Source organism: Pinus tabuliformis, chromosome 7 (assembly GCF_031772625.1).
Source record: "Pinus tabuliformis cultivar Carrire ecotype Pingquan chromosome 7, CPIR1, whole genome shotgun sequence".
Taxonomy (NCBI): domain Eukaryota; kingdom Viridiplantae; phylum Streptophyta; class Pinopsida; order Pinales; family Pinaceae; genus Pinus; species Pinus tabuliformis.
The window spans coordinates 838,622,289-838,645,294 of record NC_142293.1 but is presented as its reverse complement, the minus strand read 5'-3'; positions in this window follow the sequence as shown (position 1 = coordinate 838,645,294).

The window sequence follows — 23,006 nt, the reverse complement described above, 5'->3', positions numbered from 1 at the left end:
GCTCCAAATAGGTGATTGTGGAATTTTCGCTATAACTTTTTTTTCTGCGACGTTTTAGAAGCTAAAAAAAGAACCCATTTGAGAAGAAATCGCACTGAACCTCTGGTTTGAATTGCAGAGCTTTTCGTGCTATATTTGCGGAGATATGATCTGAGGAAATTGGTCTTTTTGCAGACTCCTGAATTACATTCCAAATAGGTGACCTGGGGAAAATCGTCATAACTTTCTCTTTGAGCATCGGATTGAAATTTCGTCAGAAGGTACAAAAAGAGGATGGACTGTAGTTTCTTGTATATATTTTTCAGATAAAAAGGTCGAAATAGTGACTCGTGGAACGTCGTACAAGTTTGCACTACTGAACTAGTCTATAATCAGGTCACTGTGGGAGATTTGGCATAACTCTTCCTTGGAGAATCCAATTTGGATCAAACTGGTGGCATTGGAAAGAGGACATAGAGGACTACTGTAGGTCGCAATTTCAGAACTGGATGATCCGAAATTACAGAGATACATCGAAGGCAATATCGAGCTCCGACAAAGTGAAAAAAGGTGTGTAGATTTTTTTAAATTTTTTCTCAAGCTTGGTTTGAAAAAATATTTTGAAGAATTCAAAGGGCATAGTAGAGCATTATTATTGGTAACTGATGCCTCGAGGAAAGAAAATGCAAACACCTAGTAAGCAACCTGAAAGCCCTAGCATGACTCATGAAGAAGAGGAGGAAATGCTACATGATATATCAAAATTACAAGACCAAGTGCAACAAATGTCACTCTCACAAAAGCTAACAGAAGCTACGATAAATGGCGTGGAATCTAAGATAAAGGGCGTGGAAGCTAAGAAGAATGGCATGGAAGCTAACATGGACGATTTGAAGACAGGCATGGAAGATTTGAAGACAATTTGACAAAGTTTCTACAAGAAATGCATACTAATAGTGAAAGGGTAGTAAAGGAAACTCATGAGGAGAACAAAAGAAATGTTAATCATGATTTCATAGACTCCAATGTTGGACTGAAGACCCACCATATTCCAAAAATCGATATGAGGAAGTTTGATGGCAAGGATCCTGCAACATGGATATTACAAATGGAGCAATTTTTCAATCTCAATAATGTGCAAAACACACAAAAGATACGTATTGCAACTTTATATTTGGAACCAAATCAGTTTGTATGGTATCAATGGCTTTGCTCTCGTAAACAAATTATCACTTGGGCAATTTTTACGGAAGAATTGACAGCACATTATGAGGATATAAAAAGCAACACTTTTTTTAGCCAATTGATAAGTCTCAAACAAAATGGTTCAATAATGGAGCACATTGAGGAGTTCCAAAAATTGAACATAAGTGTAAAAAATATTCCAGAGGAGCATAGGATTGATGTGTTCATAGGGACTTTAAAGGATAATATCCAACATGATGTTCGCCTTTGGGAACCTGATTCATTAGAGAAGGCATTCAGGTTAGCAAGAAAAATGGAAAGCAAAATTATGGCAATCAGGAAGCATACCACCCACAACTATAAAGATGGAAGTGTTGAGGCCCCTAGTCTTCCACAACCTATAAGGTTGACACCACAACAATTGGAAGAAAAAAGAGCAAAAGGGCTTTGTTACAGTTGTGATAGAAAATACACTAAAGGTCATAAGTGTGCTGAGAAGAAATTATTCTACATTGATTGTGAAGAGGAAGAAGAAAAGGAGCAAGAAAGGTCAAAAGAAGAGGATATACTCTAGGAACAAAGCCTAGATAAAGAAGAAATGAATCCGACCATATCTTGTAATGCATTGGCTGGAATTACCACTCCTCAAACCATCAAGATAGAAGGACAAATCAAGAAGAAAAAGGTAATAGTGTTGATTGATTCAGGAAGTACCCACAATTTTATTCATTGTAAGATAGCAAAAGAATTGAATTGCTTCCTATATCCAGCACCAGGGTGTCAAGTGATGGTTGCAAATGGAGGAACGATAAATTGCTCTGGAAAGTGCCATAATATCAAGCTATCCATGGGAGAATATGTATTGAATATCCCAATGCTTTCCATTCCAATGGGAGGTGCTGATGTTGTACTAGGCGTCCAATGGCTACAATCCTTGGGTACAATAGCTTTTAATTTTCAAGAACTTTTCATGAAATTTTCTATGGAAGGAAAGGAAGTTGAATTAAGGGGTATTGTAGGGAAACCGGGAAAGATAATCAGCTCTAACGGTATGACAAAGCTTCTAAAAAAAAAACAAAGAGGTGTAATTGCACAATTATGTTCGTTAGATGTTTCCACATTGGAATCATCTATTTCTCCAGATCTCCAAAAAGTCTTGGACAATCATTCCAAGGTATTTGAGACTCCCAAATGTATCCCACCTATTCGTGATCATGATCATGCTATTCATCTGATTCCAGGAAGTGTTCCTCCAAACATCAGGCCGTACAGATATCCCTATGCCCAAAAGAGTGAAATTGAACGTATGGTTGCAGAAATGCTAGAGGCTGGTATAATTCAACCTAGTCAAAGTTCTTTCTCTGCTCCAATAGTATTGGTGCACAAGAAGGATGGATCATGGTGCATGTGTCCAGATTATAGGGAGCTCAACAAGCTCACTATTAAAGATAAGTTTCCCATTCCTGTCATTGATGAATTACATGGATCAATTTACTTCACCAAGTTGGATCTTCATTCAGGATATCATCAAATCAGAATGAAGACTGAAGATATTCTGAAAACATCATTTAGAACTCATGAGGGTCATTATGAATTTTTGGTCATGCCTTTTGGCCTTACCAATGCACCTTCTACATTTCAAGGTTTGATGAATTCCATTTTTAAACCCTTCCTTAGAAAATTTGTGTTAGTATTTTTTGATGATATACTAATCTACAGCAAGTATTGGAAGGATCATGTTGAACATGTTGACAAGGTGCTACAACTATTGGAGGAGAAACAATTATATGCAAAATGATCCAAATGCTTCTTTGGAGTACAAGAGGTGGAATATCTGGGTCATATTGTATCTCATGAAGGAGTTAAGGTAGACCCTAGAAAAATTAAAGCCATTAAGGAATAGAAAATCCCCGCATCCATAAAGCATGTGCGAGGATTTCTCGGGTTGACAGGGTATTATCAGAAGTTTGTTAAGAATTATGGGAGAATAGCAGCACCTCTAACAACATTATTAAAGAAAGATGCATTTTCATGGACTCTAGAAGCAACAAAGGCCTTCGAACATCTTAAAGAGGCAATGTGCCAAGCACCGGTCTTAGCTACACCAGACTTCACAAAAACCTTTATTATGGAATGTGATGCTTCAAGAAATGGAATTGGTGCTGTTTTAATGCAAGATGAAAGACCCATTGCTTTTGAAAGTCATCCAATCAAGGGAAAATTTTTACACAAATCTATTTATGAGAAGGAAATGTTGGCAATACTCCATGCAATTAAGAAATGGCAACCCTACCTAATGGGAAGACACTTCAAGGTAAAAACGGATCATGATAGCCTTAAACACTTTTTAGAACAAAGATTATCCTCTTAAGAGCAACAAAAGTGGGTCACAAAGATGTTGGGTTATGACTTTGAAATCATCTACAAAAAAGGGAAGCAAAATGTGGTGGCAGATGCACTCTCAAGAAAGGATGAGGATGTGGAAGCATTGTTGTACGCCATTTCTATTATCCAACCAGAATGGATAAACGAAGCAGGGGAGGAATGGAAGAATGATGAAGAAGTGTGGGCACTTATTCGAAAGTTACAACAAGATTCCACTACATCTGATACATTTAGCTGGAAAAATGATTCGTTATGGTACAAAGATCGCTTATACCTCTGTAAGAATTCCCAACTAAAACAAAAGATTCTTATGGAATTGCACACTTCTCCCTTAGGAGGGCACTCAAGATTTTTAAAAACTTACCACAGGGTTAAGAAGGATTTTTTTTGGGATGGCCTTAAATCGGATATTCAAAAGTTTGTGGAGGAATGTTTGGTTTGCCAACAAAATAAAGTTGAAACAATTAAGACACCAGGTCTATTACAACCTTTATCCATTCCAAGCCAACGTTGGGAGGAGTTTTCAATGGATTTTATCACAGGTTTACCCAAGTCTGAGGGAAAGAGTGTCATCATGGTGGTAGTTGACAGACTTACCAAGTATGCACACTTTTGTGCATTATCACATCCATTTAAAGCCAGTACAGTTTCTACTGCATTTATGGAAACAATTCAAAAGCTATATGGAAACCCAAAGATTATTGTAGGTGACAGAGATCCCATTTTCACTGAAAATTTTTGGACAGAATTATTTACTTGTCTTGGTACTCAGTTAGCTCATAGCTTATCTTATCATCCTCAATCTGATGGGCAAACTGAGATAGTAAACAAATGTTTGGAAGGATATCTTCGTTGCTTTGTATCTGATAAACAGACACAATGGGTCAAATGGTTGCCTCTGGCTAAATGGTGGTATAACACTTCCTTCCATATAGCAACAAAAATGACCCCATTTATGGCACTTTATGGATATCAGCCACCATCCATCACATCATATTTAAGAGAAAATTCTAAGGTTCAAGCAGTGGAACATCACATCGAACATCAACAACAAGTCCTCCAACTCTTAAAGGATAACCTCGTGTTGGCACAAAATAGAATGAAACAACAGGCAGATCAACATCGCAACGAAAGAAGTTTTGATGTAGGTGATTGGGTATTCCTACAGCTACAACCATATAAACAAATGTCCCTCAAGCAAGCTAAGAAGGATAATAAATTATCACCAAAGTATTATGGTTCGTACAAGGTGTTGCAAAAGATTGGTACTATAGCTTACAAATTGAAGCTTCCTGCAACTTCTCAATTGCACCCAGTTTTCCATGTTTCATGTTTAAAGAGGGTTATAGGCGACAAGCTCCCAGTTCAAACAATATTGCCAGAACTTTACGAGGAAGGAAAAATTATATTGGAACCGGAAGCAGTCACAAAAATAAGAACTCGACAGCTACTAAATCGATCAATTTCGAAGTATCTTATCAAGAAGAAGAACTTATTCGCTGAAGATTCCACATGGGAGGATGAAAATTTTATACAGAATCATCCACAACTACTCAAGCGTTGAGGACAACACTTTTTTGAAGGAGAGGGGCATGTTAGGTCCCTATAATACTAGTGATTACCCCATTACTATTATAGTTGTATCCCTTATTAATATTGTTGTGCCCCTATTGTCCCCATATTGTTATTACTGTGCCCCATAGAATCCCTCTATTGTTATTTTGTGGCTTTATATTATTATTGTTAGGTCGGCTGGGTTATATTGTGACTCCTTAGACTCCTATATATATAAAGGAGGTTTTGTCATTTGAATCATCCAAGAATTGTTCATTTATGTAATATAAAGGAGGTTGCCCCCTCGAAGAGGCTGAATTCTAAGGCGTTGATCTATCCATTCTATATTTTTTTGAGCTGGTTTCATAACAGGCTAATGTATTTGGGGACTCTCAGGTCATCATCAACGCTATGGTGACACATTCTAAGCCAACGGATTTAAGGCTTGCAAGGCTGATTTTCAGAATAACAGACCTTGGAGACTCTTTCTAGAATTTGAATTTCTACCATGTGTTGAGAGCTAATAATAAGGAGGCGGACATTGAAGCCAACAAAGCATCCCTCCTTACGGTTGGAGCCTTACTCAGAGGCGGACAGGAAACATGGGAACCAATTCCTTAATTTAGATAGCTATCATGTTTTACTGCTTTTTGTTAAACCAGTTCGTATGTATTCATAAACTTGGAAAAATCTCTAAAATTGACCTCATAGTAGCAGCCAAAAAGAGATGTGAGCTAAGCATAAATGTCATGGCCTTGCATGGTTATGCGGTACTTGTGCAATTAGACTCACCTTTTGTAATCCGATGTTTGGCATTAAGGCCAAGAATCTAATATATCCACTACATGTTTTTGTAAAAAAAAATAACTTGGAACAAAAAAATATTGGCTTAACAATAGTTAATGAAAAATAATAAAAGGGTTATAGGTATGAAGTGTTGGGAATCACGATTGTTGCTAGAACAAAACTTGCAGGTGTTAGTCAACAATCGCATCACCAGACACAAGTATCCACAAGAGGCGGTTAGTCCATGTTGTGAAACACATGAGGAGCGTTGGTATCTAATGTCCAATAATCGCTCCCCCAACATGAGATGGGTGTGCATCGAACTCATGACCTATGCTTGATACCACTTGTTGGGAATCACAATTGTTGTTAGACCAAAACCTGCAAGTGTTAACCAATGATCACATCGCCAGAGATAAGTATCCATGATAGGTGGTTATTCCATGTTGCAAAACACATGCAGAGTGTTGGTTTATACAATGTCGAACATGAAGGTATTTCCTCAACTATTATAAACATTTTAAGCATAGTATGTCTCTCTAAGCATCCCAATTCTTCCACATTTTCAACAGCAATCAATACAAACTTCCATGAACTCTTACCATCCACCAACACATGGGAAAATATTTCCATAATAGTCATAACAATCATGAAAATGAAGGAAAAAACTTCCTCTGACATGGGTGCTTATCCCCATATGATCCAGAATGATCCAACGAATCAAAATATGCTCAAAAATCAAAGAGCTCGGAATTTCTCGAAACCAATGCCAAATCATAGTTCTCGTCATTCTGATTCCAAAAATGCTTGAATCGCCTCAATTTGGCACCATATGCGAAAGTTATGGCGTTTTGAAGTTTTTGCCCAATAGTTAAAAAGTCAACTTGTAGGGTTGACTGGGTTGCTGATGGGTAGAATCTACAGTTGAAGTCAGCAGGTGATTGTATAGGGTACAATGTCAGATGGGCTAATCTCGTGCTGACATGTGGTAGGGTCGTACAGGTTGGTTTGGCAGTTTGTGATTAGTTACTGGTTGTTGAAGTCACCTAATTAGGAGGTGCCATGTGGCCCAATGAGAGGGCGCCAAGTGGCCCTCTATTATTGGCCAAAAATATTATAACGGGTTGAATGACATTAGTGGGGTTTGACCCCTCAACCTTCGGCAACATAGTCCAATGTCTCCCCATTACACCACACACATGTTACTTGATATGTAATGGATGTCAGTTATATTTAAAGTGCATGTGCTAACAATTTGGGGATAGGGGCTGGGCCGGTAGGCCTTCCTAACCGACCCTGGCCCTGATCACATTATATAGCACATGCCCATAGGTGGATGTAGAAGCAGAGGGAGGAGAAGTTAGCTCTAGCCATGGGTTCTACATGAATGCACATACATCCAATGATGGGAGGCACCGAAGCGGTGGGGGTGGGTGGTTAGCCCAGCCCCCGGTCCCATTTGTAACGATATAACCAGAGCAGTGTTGGCGCGTAGCCCATGGCCACTTACCACCACATGCAACCGTTGGTAGGGTCCGCAGAGGGGTCAAACTGGTGGGGTGGGCGCGTAGCCCTGGCCCCTGACCACATGGTCCCCACGTGCCTAGAAATTCAAATTCAAAATTTGGTGCTTAAGGCTTTATGGGTGCGGTTAAGGAGGCGACAATTTGCGCCAATTGCAGCAGGAATTGCTCCGGTATTAGGCAAAATTGTTGCTAGGCGGTTAGCGAAAAGGCGTATTTCGTTGCATAATTAGGCAGTTTTGCTAATTTACAAGACAATTAGCAGAGAATTGTGGCAAGAGGCCTAACTTGGTCATTTTCAGTCTTTTTGAGCTCAAGAAGAGCCTAGAAAAGGGTTTTTGGGTGTTATAAACACAATGGCAACATTATTTTTGTGATTTTATCACTGTATGTTGGACAATTTACCATATAACACCTTTTTTAACATGAGAAGAGCTTATATAGGGGTTTTCCAGCCTTTTGGATGCATCTCAAGCAATTTTTTCTTCATTAGAGCAGCAATTTTTAGTTTATTTTCTGTTTGATCGTGGGGAAAGACCATTTCAACACTTCATGATGAAGTAGTTGGTTTTATGCCTTTTTATCTCAAAATGAGTACAAAAACTTGTTGCCACATTCAATGTGAGAGTCTTTTTTCTTTGTTGCCATCATTTCTTTGCTAAAGGGAGTCAACTTGTGACTGAGAGTTCTCTGAAGGAGAACATTTCTTTGTAGTAGAAACAAGTGCCACTCTAGAAGGAGTTTTACTCCATGAGTAAAAGATTTGTAATGTACTCTTTTGTTGTTGAGATCAATAAAGCGACCTAGCCATTGGAGCAGGGCCCACAGATGCAGCTCAAGAGTGGTGAACTCCATTATCACATGGTTGCTCATTTTTTTACCATGTTGGATTACATATAATTTTGTTTCATATTTAAGTTCATTGAAAACTTAACTATTCACAGTTGGAAAAGTTGCAAACTAAGTTAACTTTTGAAGACCCAAATTTAACTTGCAAAGTGTGAGAGGACGATTGATTTTTATTTTTTTCAGATCATGTGGTATCAAAACATGTTCTGACTAGATTGCAAGCACAGGTGAAATTTTGTAGCACGCGAGGCTTCTAGAACTAGAGGTAATGAATTCTTCTCTCCAAGTGGAGAACATGGAATTGAGAAGATTGCTCAAAGCAATAGAGGATGAAAAGAAGAAGTTGTGCCTGATGTTGCAGAATGTCATTGAAGAGAAAACTAGGGAATGTTCAGCTACTGAAGCTTCCCCCAAGGCTCAACAAGTTTGTGGTCATGGGATGACTAATGTTTGTACCCTTTTTCAAATGAAGAACATTACTTATATGTTAAATCACAAGAGTGGTTTTCTTGAATCTTCATCTACCACTTCGTCTACAAAAGAGAAGAAGGAGGAGATGGCTAAGCTTCAGGAAGAGGACCAAGAGTCTCAAGCAAAAAAGGAGGTAAAATATACTTCTTGTTCAATTCATTCTCTTAACAATGATAATGCTTCTTTTGCATCATTTGAGAAACATACCAAGGGTATTGGTATGAAATTGTTGACCAAAATGGGGTACAATGGTAAGGGTATTGGAATCCATAGTCATGGAATTGTTAATCCTATTGAGGTGAGAGCACAACCTTGGCATGAAGGATTAGGATATGTTCAAGATGAAGTTGGAGAATGCTCCAAAGATGCAAAGTCAAATAATTCTTCAAGTGTGAAATTTGTGAAGAAAGAACTCTTGCAAGTTGAAGGAGAATCATGTCATGATGATGATGTTGATGGAAAAACATCTCCAAAGAGAGTTAGACACTTCACAGGAAGAATTAGTCAAGCTCTCCTCATCATTCAAATTCCCCTCTCCACGCTCATAATCAAAAGGACCATCATAAAAGGTATAAACGTCTTGATTATTCAAAATATTTCTATGACTATAAACAACATGATGATTTGAATAGAATGTTGTGGAATGTGTTTCCTTGCACTTTTTGTCGTGCACCTAACCATTGTGTAGCCAAGTGCCAAAAAAAGGAAAGCATTAGTCAAGAAAATGAATATGTTGATTGGAAGTAATACCAGGAAGGAAAACCCTCTTCCAAGTTTAAAGACATTTTTTTCCAAGAAATACTCATAAAAACTTTTTCACTCATTGCAATATAAGTAGGCATGGGATCGAGAAATGTTGCAAGCTACATCCACATCTTCATCCCAAGAAGGACAAACAGGTCATGAAAACACTTGAGAAAGGGAAGGTAGAAGAACGTACAAGGCACACAATAACCATTCTTGAAGCAGCTCCCAAAAAAAAAAAACTCTCTAGCCTGTTTGGGTAAGAAATGGTTTGACTATTTGTCTAATTAAATACTACATTTCTTTTGTATTACATATGTTGCATATTCCGACAACTGGGTATCTTGCAAAAGTGATGTTGTGAATAAATCACTTATATGCAACAATGTTTTCTTTGGCATGTTATGTTATTTTAGCTTCTTGTTAAGACAATTTGTATGGAAATTTGAGCATCGAATTTATTACATATTGTAAAAAGATGCATCTCATTCGGGGATAGTATGGTAAGCATCCTCAACTTTGAGATGAGAATTTGCATTATATTCCACATGCTTACAATCGTGCCCAATATTAATCTACGCAAGTATTTCGATTTGAAGCTTGTTTGGATTATTTTCCAAAGTCTCTTTTGTATTTTATCTTTGGTAAAGGTTTTGCAATAGGTGGACATAGTGATGTGGACAAAGCCAAGCATTTCATTGAACAAATGCAACCAATGCATCAAAGAGTACAAGATCATCTTGAGGAAAGCAAAGGCAAGTTCAAAGCAAGGCATGTCAAGCATCGAGTTGATCATGATTTCCAAGTGGAAGATCAAGTTTGGTTGTATATCAGCAATGAAAGACTTCAAGATGAATATTATATGAGCTGCCAAGGAAAGATGGTCACGAAGAGAATGTTAAGATTCCATGTATTAAAGATTTTTTTCATGAATGTTTAGATGAGTTGCAGCGAGACTCAATCCTTGACATGAGGATTCAAACTTCACGAAGAGGCAATGTGGAGTATCTTTGAGTGGGGCTCAAGAGTACCAATCCAAGTAAAGCAAGATGGATTGAGATTGGGAAAGTGAGGAAGCTATACTATCACTTAATTACTGAGTAAAAATAAGCTTTTGGTGGTCCAAAATCTTCCCAGTGGGGAAGAATGATCCAGGGGATCAAAATATGCTCAAAAATCAAAGAGCTTGGAATCTCTAGAAACCGATGCCAAATTATATATCTCGTTGTTCTAATTCTAACGACACTTGAATCGCCTTAATCCAACACCATATGTGAAAGTAATGGCATTATGAAGTTTTTGCCCAATAGCTAAAAAGTCAACTTGTAGGGTTGCCTGGGCATACCATACAGCTAATGTCAACATGTGACTATACAATGTTAGATGCGTCAATCTCGTGATGACATGGGGTAGGGTCATATAGGTTGGTTTGTTAGTTTGTGATTAGTTGTTGGTTGTTGAAGTCGCCTAATTAGGAGGCGCCACGTGGCCCAATGAGAGGGTTCCAAGTGGCCCTTTGTTATTGGCCAAAAATATTATAATAGTTCAAATGACGTCGGTGGGGTTAGACCCCTCAACCTCCGGCAGCATAGTCCAACGTCACTGTTACACCACACACATGTTACTTGGTATGTAATGGATGTGAGTTATATTTAAGTGCATGTGCCGACAGTTTGGAGATAGGGGTCGGGTCGATGGGCCCAATCACATTAGATACCACATGCCAATAGGTGGAGGAAAAAACAGAGGGAGGGGCAATTAGCCCTAGCCCCGGGTTCTACACAAACACACATACATCTAACGACGGGAGGCACTGAAGTGGTGGGGGTAGGTGGTTAGCCTAGCCCCCGGTCCCATTTGCAACGATATAACCAATGGCGGGAGCATCGGGAGTGGTGCTGGCACGTAGCCCACGACCACATGATAGCACATGCCACTGTTGGCATAGTCCGCAGAGGGATCAAAACAGTGGGGTGGGTGCGTAGCCCTAAACCTTGGCCACATGGTCCCCACGTGGCCAGAAATTGAAATTCAAAATTTGGCGCTTAAGGCCTTATGGGTGCTGTTAAGGAGGCGACAATTTGTGTCAATTGTGATAGGAATTCCTACGGTCTCAGGTGAAATTGTTGCTCATCGGTTAGTGAAAAGGCGGAATTCGTTGCACAATTAGGCAATTTTGCCAATTTATAGGATAATTAGCAGAGAAATGTGGCAAGAGGCCTAACTTGGTCATTTTTCAGTCTTTTTTTTGCCTAAGAAGAACCTATACAAAGGTTTTTGGGTGCTTTGAACATAATGGAAACATTATTTTTGTGATTTTATCACTGTATGTTGGACAATTTGCAGAGTCAAGTCTTTTTTTGTTGTAGACAAATATTGTTTTATGGCTTTTTTATGCCATATGAACACCTTTTTTAGCATGGAAAAAGCCTAGATAGGGATTTTACAGCCTTCTGGATGCATTTGAAGCATCCGTTTCTTCATTAAAGTAGCCACTTTTAGTCTATTTTCTATTTTATTGTGGGAAAGACCATTTCAACACTTCATGATGAATTAGTTCGTTTTATGATTTTTTTAATCTCAAAATGAGTACAAGGACCTGTTGCCACATTTAGTGTGAGTCTCTTTTTTCTTTGTTGCCATCGTTTCTTTGCTAAAGGGAGTCAACTTGTGAGTGAGAGTTCTCTGAAGGAGAACATTTATTTGTAGTAGAAACAAGTGCCACTCTAGAAGGAGGCTTACTCCATGAGTCAAAGATTTGTAATGTACTATTTTTATTGTTGAGATCAATAGAGCAGCCTAGCCATTGGATCAGGGCCTAGAGACGTAGCTCAAGAAGGGTGAAATCCATTATCACATGGTTGTTCATTTTTTTACCATGTTGGATTACATATAATTTTGTTTCATCTTTAAGTTCATTGAAAACTTAACTATTCATAGTTGGAAATGTTGCAAACTAAGTTAACTTTTGAATACCCAAATTTAACTTGCAAAGTGTCAGAGGACGATCGATTTTCATTTTCATATCATGTGGTATCAGAGCAAGTTCTGACCAGATTGCAAGCATGGGTGAAAGTTTGCAGCATGCAAGGCTTCTAGAACTAGAGGAAATTAATTCTTCTCTTTGAGTGGAGAACATGGAACTGATAAGATTTCTCAAAGCAACAGAGGATGAAAATAATAAGTTGTGCCTGATGTTGCAGAATGCCATTGAAGAGAAAACTGGGGAATTTTCAGCTACAGAAGCTTCCCCCAAGGCTCAATAAGTTTGTGGTCATGGGATGACTAATGTTTGTACCCTTTGTCAGATGAAGAACATTGCTTATATGTTAAATCACAAGAGTGGTTTTCTTGAATCTTCATCTACCACTTCGTCTATAAAAGAGAAGAAGGAGGAGATGGCTAAGCTCCAGGAAGAGGACCAAGAGTCTCAAGCAGAAAAGGAGGTAAAAGATACTTCTTTTTCAATTCATTCTCTTAACAATGATAATGCTTCTTTTACATCATTTGAGAAACATACCAAGGTTATTGGTATGAAATTGTTGACCAAAATGGTGTACAATGGTAAAGGTATTGGAATCCATAGTCATGGAATTATTAATCCTATCGAGGTGAGTTCACAACCTCAACATGAAGGATTAGGATATGTTCAAGATGAAGTTGGAGAATTCTCCAAAGATGCAAAGTCAAATAATTCTTCAAGTGTCATATTTGTGAAGAAATAACTCTTACAAGCTGAAGGAGAATCATGTCATGATGATGATGTTGATGGCAAACATCTCCAAAGAGAGATATACACTTCAAAGGAAAAATAGGTCAATTTTTCCTTGTCATTCAAATTCTCCTCTCCAGGCTCATAATCAAAAGAGCCATCATAAAAGGTACAAATGTCCTGATTATTCAAAAGCTTTCTATGACTATAAACAACATGATGATTTGAATAGAATGTTATGGAATGTGTTTCCTTGCACTTTTTGTCGTGCACCTAACCATTGTGTAGCCAAGTGCCAAAAAAAGGAAAGCATTAGTCAAAAAAATGAATATGTTGATTGGAAGTGAGACCAGGAAGGAAAATCCTCTTCCAAGTTCAAAGACATTTTGCCAAGAAATAATCATAAAAACTTTTTCACTCATTGCAATAAGTAGGCATGGGATCAAGAAATGTTGGAAGCTACATCCAAATATTCATCCTAAGAAGTAAAAATAGGTTATGAAAACACCTTAGAAAGGGAAGGCAGAAGAACGTGTGAGGCACACAATAGCCATTCTTGAAGCAACTCCATGAGAAAGTGAAATGCACAAAAAAGAACTCCCTAGCCTAGTTGGGTAAGAAATGGTTTGACTATTTATCTAATTAAATACTACATTTCTTTTGTATTACACATATTGCATATTCCCACAACTGGGTATCTTGTAAAAGTGATGTTGTGAATAAATCACTTATATGCAACAATGATTTATTTGGCATGTTATGCTATTTTTGCTTGTTGTTAAGACAATTTGTATGGAAATTTGAGCATCAAATTTATTACATATTATAAAAAGATGCATCTCATTCAGGGATATTGTGGTAAGCATCCTGAACTTTGAGATGAGCATTTGCATTATATTCCACATGCTTACAATCGTGCCAAGTATTCATCTACACAAGTATTTCCATTTGAAGCTTGTTTGGATTATTTTCCAAAGTCTCTTTTGTATTTTATCTTTGGCAAAGGTTTTGCAATAGGTGTACATAGTGATGTGGACAAAGCCAAGCATTTCATCGAACAAATGCAGCCAGTGCATCAAAGAGTACAAGAGCATCTTGAGGAAAGAAAAGGCAAGTACAAAGCAAGGCATGTCAAGCATCGAGTTGCTTGTGATTTCCAAGTGGAAGATCAAGTTTGGTTGTATATCAACAAGGAAAGACTTCAAGATGAATATTATATGAGTTGCCATGGAAAGATGGTCATGAAGAGAATGTTAAGATTCCATATATTAAATATTTTTCTCCTAAATGTTTAGATGAGTTGCAGGGAGACTCAATCCTTGATAGGAGGATTAGAACTTCATGAAGAGGGAATGTGGAGTATCTTTGGGTGGGGCTCAAGAGTACCAATCCAAGTAAAGCAAGATGGATTGAGATCGGTAAAGTGAGGAAGCTACACTCTCACTTACTTACTAAGTAAAAATAGGCTTTTGGTGGTCCAAAAGCTTCCTAGTGGGGAAAAATGATCTAGAATGATCGAGGGGATCAAAATACGCTCAAAAATTAAATAGATTGGAATCTATAGAAATCGGTGCCAAATCATAGATCTCGTCGTTTTGATTCCAACAACACTTGAATCGCCTCAATCCAACACCGTATGCGAAAGTTATGACGTTCTGAAGTTTTTGCCCAATAGCTAAAAGTCAACTTGCAAGGTTGACTGGGTTGCTCACTGGGCATACGTGCAGCTAACATCAACATGTGACTATGTAGGGTATGATGTTAGATGGGGCAATTTTGTGCTGACACGTGGCAGGGTCGTACAGGTTGGGTTGGAAGTTTGTGATTGGTTGTTGGTTATTGAAGTGGCCCAATTAGGAGGCGCCACGTGGCCCAATGAGAGGGTGCTACGTGGTCTTCTGTTATTGGCCAAAAATATTATAACAGGCCGAACGACCTCAACATGGTTTGACCCCTCGACCTCCAACAACATAGTCCAATGTCTCAACGCTACACCACACACATATTACTTGATATGTAACGAAAGTCAGTTATATTAAAAGTGCACGTGCCGATGATTTGGGGATAGGGGTTGGGCCGACAGGCCTGCTCGACTAGCCTTGACCCCGGTCACATTATATACCATATGCCCACAGGAAGAGGTGGAAGTGGAGGGTGGGGCGGTTAGCCATGGCCTAGGGTTCTATGTGAACCCACATACGACCAACGACGGGATGCACCGAAGCGGCGCGGGGAGGTGGTTAGCCCGGCCTCCGGTCCCATTTGTAACGATATAACCAATGGCGGGAGTGTCGAGAGCGGTGATGGGGCGTGGAATGTAGCCCACGACCACATGGCTTCACATGCAACCATTGGAAGGGTCCGCGGAGGGCTCGGACCAGAGGGGCGGGCACGTAGCCTTACCCCTTGGCCACATGGCCCCCACATGGCCATAAATTCAAATTCAAAATTTGGCGCTTAAGGCCTTATGGGTGTGGTTAAGGAGGTGACAATTTGCACCAATTGCGGTGGGAATTTCACCAGTCTCAGGAGAAATTATCACTCGACGATTAGCGAAAAGGCTAATTTCATTGCAGAGTTAGCCAATTTTGCCAATTTGCAGGACAATTAGTAGATAAATGTGGCGAGAGGCCTAACTTGGTCATTTTTGAGTCTTTTTGAGCTCAAGAAGAGCCTATATAGGGGTTTTTGGGTGTTATGAACACAATGACATCATTATTTTTGTGATTTAATCACTGTATGTTAGACAATTTGTAGATTCGTGTCCTTTTGTGTTGAAGAAAAAGACTATTTCATGGCTTTTTGAAGCCATATGGAGACCTTTCTTAGCATGGAAAGAGAATATACATGGTTTTTCGAGCTTTCTGGATTCGTCTGCAACAATTATTTCTTCACTAGAGCAACCATTTTTAGCCTATTTTCAGTTTGATCATGGAAAAAGACCATTTCAACAGTTCATAATGAAGTAGTTGGTTTTATGCTTTCTGATCTCATAATGAGTACAAGGACCTGTTGCCACATTCAATGTGAGAGTCCCTTTTCTTTGTTGTTATCATTTCTTTGCTAAAGGGAGTCAACTTGTGAGTGAGGATTCTTTGAAGGAGAACATTTCTTTGTAGGAGAAACAAATGCCACTCTAGAAGGAGGTTTACTCCATGAGTCCAAGATTTGTAATGTACTCTTTTTTTTGTTGAGATCAATAAAGCGGCCTAGCCATTGGAGCAGTGCCCATAGACGTAGCCCAGGAGGGGTGAACTCTGTTATCACATGGTTGTTCATTTTTTACCATGTTGGATTGCATATAATTTTGTTTCATCTTTAAGTTCGTTGAAAACTTAATTATTCGTAGTTGGCAAAGTTGTAAATTAAGTTAACTTTTGAAGACCCAAATTTAACTTGTAAAGTGTTAGAGGACTATCGATTTCCATTTTTAGATCACCATAATCATCATATAATACATGAAAAAGACAATGGAAGACTTGAGATCGGTAAAGTGAGGAAGCTACACTCTCACTTACTTACTAAGTAAAAATAGGCTTTTGGTGGTCCAAAAGCTTCCTAGTGGGGAAAAATGATCTAGAATGATCGAGGGGATCAAAATACGCTCAAAAATCAAATAGATTGGAATCTATAGAAATCGGTGCCAAATCATAGATCTCGTCGTTTTGATTCCAACAACACTTGAATCGCCTCAATCCAACACCGTATGTGAAAGTTATGACGTTCTGAAGTTTTTGCCCAATAGCTAAAAGTCAACTTGCAAGGTTGACTGGGTTGCTCACTGGGCATACGTGCAGCTAACATCAACATGTGACTATGTAGGGTATGATGTTAGATGGGGCAATTTTGTGCTGACACGTGGCAGGGTCGTACAGGTTGGGTTGGAAGTTTGTGATTGGTTGTTGGTTATTGAAGTGGCCCAATTAGGAGGCGCCACATGGCCCAATGAGAGGGTGCTACGTGGTCTTCTGTTATTGGCCAAAAATATTATAACAGGCCGAATGACCTCAACGTGGTTTGACCCCTCGACCTCCAACAACATAGTCCAATGTCTCAACGCTACACCACACACATATTACTTGATATGTAACGAAAGTCAGTTATATTAAAAGTGCACGTGCCGATGATTTGGGGATAGGGGTTGGGCCGACAGGCCTGCTCGACTAGCCTTGACCCCGGTCACATTATATACCATATGCCCACAGGAAGAGGTGGAAGTGGAGGGTGGGGCGGTTAGCCATGGCCTAGGGTTCTATGTGAACCCACATACGACCAACGACGGGATGCACCGAAGCGGCGCGTGGAGGTGGTTAGCCCGGCCTCCAATCCCATTTGTAACGATATAACCAATGGCGGGAGTGTCGAGAGCGGTGATGGGGCGTGGAATGTAGCCCACGACTACATGGCTTCACATGCAACCATTGGAAGGGTTCGCGGAGGGCTCGGACTAGAGGGGCGGGCACATAGCCTTATCCCTTGGCCACATGGCCCCCACATGGCCATAAATTCAAATTCAAAATTTGGCGCTTAAGGCCTTATGGGTGTGGTTAAGGAGGTGACAATTTGCACCAATTGCGGTGGGAATTTCACCAGTCTCGGGAGAAATTATCACTCGACGATTAGCGAAAAGGCTAATTTCATTGCAGAGTTAGCCAATTTTGCCAATTTGCAGGACAATTAGCAGATAAATGTGGCGAGAGGCCTAACTTGGTCATTTTTGAGTCTTTTTGAGCTCAAGAAGAGCCTATATAGGGGTTTTTGGGTGTTATGAACACAATTACATCATTATTTTTGTGATTTAATCACTGTATGTTAGACAATTTGTAGAGTCGTGTCCTTTTGTGTTGAAGAAAAAGACTATTTCATGGCTTTTTGAAGCCATATGGAGACCTTTCTTAGCATGGAAAGAGAATATACATGGGTTTTCTAGCTTTCTGGATTCATCTGCAACAATTATTTCTTCACTAGAGCAACCATTTTTAGCCTATTTTCAGTTTGATCATGGAAAAAGACCATTTCAACAGTTCATAATGAAGTAGTTGGTTTTATGCTTTCTGATCTCATAATGAGTACAAGGACCTGTTGCCACATTCAGTGTGAGAGTCCCTTTTCTTTGTTGTTATCATTTCTTTGCTAAAGGGAGTCAACTTGTGAGTGAGGATTCTTTGAAGGAGAACATTTCTTTGTAGGAGAAACAAATGCCACTCTAGAAGGAGGTTTACTCCATGAGTCCAAGATTTGTAATGTACTCTTTTTGTTGTTGAGATCAATAAAGCGGCCTAGCCATTGGAGCAGTGCCCACAGACGTAGCCCAGGAGGGGTGAACTCTGTTATCACATGGTTGTTCATTTTTTACCATGTTGGATTGCATATAATTTTGTTTCATCTTTAAGTTCGTTGAAAACTTAATTATTCATAGTTGGCAAAGTTGTAAATTAAGTTAACTTTTGAAGACCCAAATTTAACTTGTAAAGTGTTAGAGGACTATCGATTTCCATTTTTAGATCACCATAATCATCATATAATACATGAAAAAGACAATGGAAGACCTTTTCTTGCAAGAGATGTACTCTCTTCCCAAGGATGTGGCACTTGGACTTAATACACACCCTTAAGTCAAATATCTATGTGAAGGCTCCAAGGAACATACCTAAGAAATGATAGTACTCCCAAAGGACAATGACATGGTCAAATCACCCAACAATTCCATTTTCTCTTCCCCTCTTTTAGCATGCAATCCCCTCATTGCTCCCTTAAGCAAATATTTTGGTATTATATTATTATGTATTTTACCTCTTTATACACGGATTTTACTTATTCATGAACATATCGTGGAAACTATACCTACCATATTGTAAACCTAGCCCATCACTTTGTCTCCTATGCATTTCACTAGTTGGGCCCAAGCTTTGAGCTCCACACTAGGCATATTTACAACACAATTCATTTTTGACACTACAATATCACTATATGTTAGTCCACATGGCTCATAAGCCTCATCATATAAATAATACATGTTCATTACATATTATATTGCATGATTACAATACAAGATATTACATTACTGAGCACATCTTAGAAATGAAGCATACGAAGCATGGTTAATTCAACCATCTTTTTAATTCCACTACATATTGAGTGATCAATTCATAATGTGTAGAAATACTAGTTATGCATGTGTTGGGGATGAAAACAATGATACAAAGGTCGGTATGAATGATTTCTTAGTGAATACCCATGCCTTGGAGGGAATGTTGTTAAATGCATTTTAACATGTGCTAGGGGATGTGATCATAGAGCTTTGCTTGAATAATATGATTATTTGTTTTGTTATTATTGTTTTTTAACACAATTTAAATATTAAAAATATTTTTTCATCTCTTTTATGCTAGGTTGCAAAGCATCTCTCAATAGAAACCAATGCACTAGTATAAAAGTGTAGAGGTATCTGAAGTTCAAATAAATTTCCATACAAATAGCGTTTTAATGTGTCTAGATTTAATCACCATATGATTGAAAATTTTATAAAAAACATATTTGCAAACTCTCTCAATTAAAGGCTAAGATTTATATTCGAAGTAGTTATGTTTTTTTTGGCATTTTAATTAAATTCATTAATTATTTTTTTTTCATAAAAACAAGTGTCCTATAAAATGAGTTATGATTTTTTGAACGTGCTCTATCGGTAAGCCATGATAAATGAATTATGGTTTTTGAACCTATGGTATCAGTAAACCATGATATTGTAAGAAAACCTATTTACAAATTAAGAATCTTGTTACATGTTCTTTTAAATGTACATATATTTGTTTTATATATTATTATTATCATTTTTATAATATTAAAAATTATTTTAAATAAAATCATAATTTAATTATTTTTTATAATTTTTTTAACCACTTTTAGAAATAAGTATTTTAATGCTTCTTATAAATTAATGCTTAACTTATATATCGCAATTAACTTATAAGTTATATGTTGCTAGCCTTTATTACATTGAAGGTGTTTTTAAGGGGAAGTTGCTTTGGGCACTTTCGTCATCTGTCCAGAACCTATACACATAGGCCATGTGTCCGCACTTTGTTGTTTGTCTGGTGTGGGAAGGAGGAAACAACAGGAACAATTTACGTTTGACTTGACGCCCATTTGCCCCGTTGATGGTAACGTTCTCGCACCCTGTGACTGATATGCCTCAGAACTCATGGGATCTCATGGAAAGGATTGACATTGGATGATGATGATAAGAAATTCCATGAAGCTTTAAAGGACATGCAAATGATCGGGGAGAAACTGGGTAACGTGTGGATTGCTAACCAAAAGTCGATTTAGCAGGATTGGAAGGACGTATCAGTAGGGAACAACATATACAAGCTCTGCAAGAATATTGACTTCAAGGAGGGCAATGTGATAGAATTGTTCGATGAGGTAGTGAGGTTGTTGGCATTGACCGCTGCATTGATCAGATATCAAATGCACTTTTGGTGAACTATAGGAGGTGGGTGAGGGGTTTAGATGAAGGAGAGGTGTCGAAATCACTGTATATAGCGGGAAAAACCAGAGGACTAATGGAGGTATTGGGTCGAGATCCTAATTTAACTGATGCAAGCAAATTTGATGACAACCTTCCCATTGAAAATACCTCAGATTTAGCCCTATGAGGCATCGATGACACCTCACCGAAATTTTTTCTACTTGTTCACAGACAATTCTGCCTATAGATAAGGAATGTAAGGCAATAATGTAAGGCAATAATGCCGCCAGGGGCTTCCCCTGAACTTGACTTGAGCATTCTGGTCATTTACAAAGACATTTGTTATTGTTTTTCTGCATCTAGTAGAGTGTAGGGTATATTTTTAATAGGGAATTTGTGATATCGCAACAACATAATGCTTTTACAAATGAAACAAAGTTACTTCAACAAATACATTATTCGTTCGCAATATTAGAAATCAATGCATTTAATATTTTTTAATGACGAGGAGGGCAAACAACCTCTATTTACATTGGCTAATTTTCTAAAACTATAGCCGATTTGCTTGAATTAGTAAACTGTGGAGATGTGTTCAATGGCAATGTCAAAACATTTGCACATCTAGTTGCGACACGAATGGAATTATCGCTTATCACTTTGTTTCAATAATGTTTTTTTAAGCCCTAGTTTTTGATTAATTTTATACGATTCAACTTAATACTAAATTGTATAATGTTTGCTTAGTAATTTCGTTTATTGTCTATGCCTTTTTAATAGAAAACAATTAGGTGTTTTTGAACTCATCGTGACATACCACAGGTATTTTGGACAACTTATTTTAATTTATAATATAATTATGTGATAAAGTTTTTAGAAGTTTATTTTAAATTGAGGTCCCAATATGAGATATTAATATTTTTATATGTAATTTTTTTTTATAATTTTAAAATATTTTTATATTAAATAAGAAAAATAAAATTTATATTTCAAAATATTGATCTTAACATTCTATAAATCAAAATTTAAATACCTTTCCAATAATATTTGTAAATATTTTTTTTTGGGTTGAAAAAAAAAATATTCACAAATCAAAACAATCATACATATATTTTCTAAATAGAGTTTTACATATAACATGACAAATACTTAACAACATTAAAAGAACAATGTATAAATTCTACAAAGTAGTTCCTTGTCCCATGGTAGTTAATGTTGCTTTGCATTGCAAAATGTTAGTTGATGTTATAGTGCAATGGGGTTGTGTTTTTTTTTTTCCCCTCAATTAAAAATCACAATTTCTTTTAATAAAACACATTGCATTTCCTAGGTGCTTATGTTGCGCTGCAAAGAAATAAAAAGTAGATGATAAATATTTCAAAGAGAGTAGAGATATAAATTGTATTTATAATAAGAAACAAAAAATTACATATTGAATATATACAACTCATTTTTTACAACTTTTGAAAATGGTGTATTGTAATCTAAGTATAGTTTTAATGGAACAATGTGACAATTCTTTTACATAATCTAAAGTGCGGAATTGTTGCTTCCAGTTGTTTAAGGCGATTGCCTATATGCACCAACATGGGTGTTTTCATTGTAATCTTAAACCTAAAAAATTGCTAATGAACAAAGATGTTATCAAAATTGTTGATTTTGGTCCAGCATGAGAGGACTCCTCACAATTGCCGTTTACATAATATGTGGTAAGACGTTGGTATCGTGTTCCTGAAGTTCTTCTCTGGTAGTAGTCCTATGTGGCCCCATTATTGATATGTGGGCAAAGGGTGATATCATGGCATAACTTTTTACCCTTCATCCTCTTTTTCCATGATATAGTGAAGGAGATGAGATATAAAAAATATGTAGTGTAATTGGTAGCCCGAATAAGAAAACTTGGTCTCAAGGGTTAAGACTTGCAAACTTCTATTCAATATCAATTTCCTCATTTTAGTGAGAATCATGTCTCACTTACCACTACATCAATATAACAACAATCAAACTAGATGATTATACATCAAATTAAGGATTCCAAATTTGTGTTCTTCTTGAGCCACTTTTGTGACAAGTTAAATATTACAATTAAACCCTTCATGTGGTTATCCCATTTTTGTTCATTAGATTTATGAAATGGAATACTATAATATAATTATTGTTTTAATGATGATTATATTTGGCTTTTTATATTGGTAATTAATTTTTCCGCTTTATATATTATTTTTTAATTTTTTTAAAAGCATAATTTCATTTTTCCACTTCATAAATCAATATGTAATTTTTTTTTAAAACATAATTTCCACTTGAGTGGCAGAGACTATGCTACTTGCAACACTTATTTATGTAAGAC